We start from the raw sequence: 3,602 nt of genomic DNA on the forward strand, positions 1-3,602 counted from the left end.
CATGCTGGGTAGGGTGGAGGGTCAGAGAAAAAGAGGAAGACCTCCAACGAGATGGATCGGCCAGGTGGCATCATTGATGGACTCTGGGGTGGCAGCGGTGGTGAGGTTGGCCCAGTATCGAGCATTGTTTCGTTCTGCTGTGCATGGGGTCACTATGAGTCGGTTCCGACTCGATGGAACCTGACAACAACAACAACAACAAAGCTAAATGGCAGTGTAGTGCAACATTTCCATATGCAGAGTTTTAGCTACGAGGCAAATGAGTCCAACTTGTCTATATACAGAGAGGTAGCTAAATGGCAGATAAGTGCAACATTTCCCTATATGGATTTCTAGCTACATGGCTGAGGTGTCCAACGTGTCCATATACTGAGAGCTAGGTACATGGCAGATCAGTCTAAAATATCCATGCACAGAGAGGTAGATACATGGCAGATGAGTCCAAAATGTCCACAAACAGAGAGCTAGTTACATGGCAGAGTAATGCATCTTTTCCATATACTGAGTTCAGGCTACCTGGCAGATGAGTCCAAAGTGTTCATATACTGAGAGCTAGCTACATGGCAGAGTAGGCCATCATGTCCAGATAAAAAGTACTCGCTACTTGGCTAATGAGTCCAATGTGTCCATATATTGAGATCTAGCTACATGGCAGAGAAGTCAAACATGTTCATATATAGATAGCTACCTACTTGGCAGATCAGTCCAACATATCCCTGTACAGAGAGCTAGCTACATGGCAGACTCGTCCAACTTGTCTATATACAGTGAGCTAGCTACATGGCAGAATAGTCCAACATGTTCATATACAGAGTTCTAGCTACATGGCATATGTATCCAACTTGTCCATATACTGAGAGCTAGCCACATAGCAGAGTAGTCCAACATGTCCATATAGAGAGTTCTAGCCACAAGGCAGATGAGTCCAACTTGTCTATATATAGAGAGTTAGCAACATGGCAGAGCAGTGCATCAAATCCATACACAGAGTTGAAGCTACAAGGCAGATAAGTCCAAAGTGTTCATATACTGAGATCCAGCTACATGGCAGAGTAGTTCAACTTGTCCATATAAAGTGTACTAGCTACCTGTCTAATGAGTCCAACATGTCCATAATCTGAGAGATAGCTACATGGCAGAGTAATGCATCATTTCCATATACAGGGTTCAAGCTACATGGCAGACAAGTACAAAATGTCCATATACAGAGAGGTAGCTACTTGGCAGTGTAGTAAAACATTTCTATATATAGAGTTCTAGCTACAAGGCAGATGAGTCCAACTTGTCTATATACAAACAAGGGAACTAATTAGCAGGCTAATTAATCCAACTTGTCCATATATTGAGAGCTAGCTACATGGCAGAAAAATCCAATATGTTCATATACAGAGAGCTACCTACGTGGCAGATCAGTCCATCATCTCCATGTACAGAGAGCTAGCTACATGGCAGGCAAGTCCAAAATGTCCATATACAGAGAGCTAGCTACATGGCAGGGTTGTGCAACATTTCCATATACAGAGTTCTAACTACAAGGCAGATGCGTCCAACTGGTCTATATACATACCTAGCTACATGGCCGGATAGTCCAACATTTCCATATACAGGGTAATAACAACATGGCAGATGAGTCCAACATAGTCATATACAGAGAGCTAGCTACATGGCAGACAATTCCAATATGTTCATATACTGAGAGCTACAGATTTGGCAGATCGGTGCAACATATCCATATACAGAGAGCTAGCTACATGGCAGATGAGTCCAAAATGTCCCTATACAGAGAGATAGCTACATGCCAGTGTAGTGCCACATTTCCAAATAAAAAGTGCTATCTACATGGCAGATATGTCCAAAGTGTCCATAAACTGTGATCTAGGTACAACCAGAGTTGTCCAACATGTCCATATACAGGGTACAAGCTACATACTTGATGAGCCCAAGATGTCCATATACTGAGAGCTAGCTAGATGGCAGACAAGTGCAATATATTTATGTACAGAGAGCTACCTACTTGGTAGATCTATCCAACATATCCATGCACACAGAGATAGCTACATGGCAAAGGAGTCCAAATTGTCCATAAACAGAGACCGATGTACATGTCACGGTAATGCCATATTTCCATATACAGTATTCTAGCTACAAGGCAGATGAGTCCAACTTGTCTATAAAGAGAGAGCTAGGTACATGGCAGGGTAGTGCAACATTTCCATATACAGAGTTCTAGCTACAAGTCAGATGAGTCCAACTTGTCTATATACAGAGAGCTAGCTACATGGCAAAGTAGTCCAACATGTCCATATACAGAGTTCTAGTTACATGGCATATGTGTCCAACGTGTCCATATACTGAGAACTAGCTACATGGCAGAGTAGTCCAACATGACCATATAGAGTGTTCTAGCCACAATGCAGATTAGTCCAACTTGTCTTTAAAGAGAGAGCTAGCTACACGGCAGGGTAGTGCAACATATCCATACACAGAGTTCAAGCTACAAGGCAGATAAGTCCCAAGTGTTCGTATACTGAGAGCTAGCTACATAGCAGAGTAGTCCAACATGTCCATATAATGAGTACTAGCTACCTGGCTAATGAGTCCAACATGTCCATATACTGAGAGCTAGATACATGTCAGAGTAGTACATCATTTCCATATACCCACTTCAAGCTACATGGCAGATGAGTCCAAAGTGTTCATATACTGAGAGCTAGCTTCATGGCAGATTAGTCCAACATGTTCATATAAAGAGTACTAGCTACCTGGCTAATGAGTCCAACATGTCCATATACTGAGAGCTAGATACATGTCAGAGTAGTACATCATTTCCATATACCCACTTCAAGCTACATGGCAGATGAGTCCAAAGTGTTCATATACTGAGAGCTAGCTTCATGGCAGATTAGTCCAACATGTTCATATAAAGAGTACTAGCTACCTGGCTAATGAGTCCGACATGTCCAAATATTGAGAGCTAGCTACATGGCAGACAAGTCCAATATGATCATATACAAATAGCTATGTACTTGGTAGAACAGTCCAACATATCCATGTACAGAGAGCTAGCCACATGGCAGACAATTACAAAATGACCATATAGAGAGAGCTAGCTACATGGCAAGGTAATCCATCATTTCCATATATAGAGTTTTAGCTACAAGTCAGATCACTCCAACTTATCTATGTACAGACAAAGGAACTAGCTACCAGGCTAATTAATCCAACATGTCCATTTATTGAGAACTATTCACATGGCAGAAAAATCCAGTGTGTTCATATACAGAGAGCTACCTACTTGTAGATCAGTCCAACATAACCATGTACAGAGTGGTAACTACATGGCAGGGTAGTGCAACACTTCCATACACAGAGTTCTAACTACAAGACAGATGAGTCCAACAGGCACATATACTAGAAAGATAGCTACATGGCAGACAAGACCAATATGTTCACATACAGAGAGCTACCTACTTGGCAGTTCAGTGCAACATATCCTTGTACAGAGAGCTAGCTACATGGCAGACGAGTCCAAAATGTTCATATACAGTGAGCTACCTTCTTGGCAGATCAATCCAACATATCCATGTAAAGAATTAGCTACA

This window comes from Chrysochloris asiatica, unplaced genomic scaffold, assembly GCF_000296735.1.
Source record: "Chrysochloris asiatica unplaced genomic scaffold, ChrAsi1.0 scaffold00413, whole genome shotgun sequence".
NCBI classification, from domain to species: Eukaryota; Metazoa; Chordata; class Mammalia; order Afrosoricida; family Chrysochloridae; genus Chrysochloris; species Chrysochloris asiatica.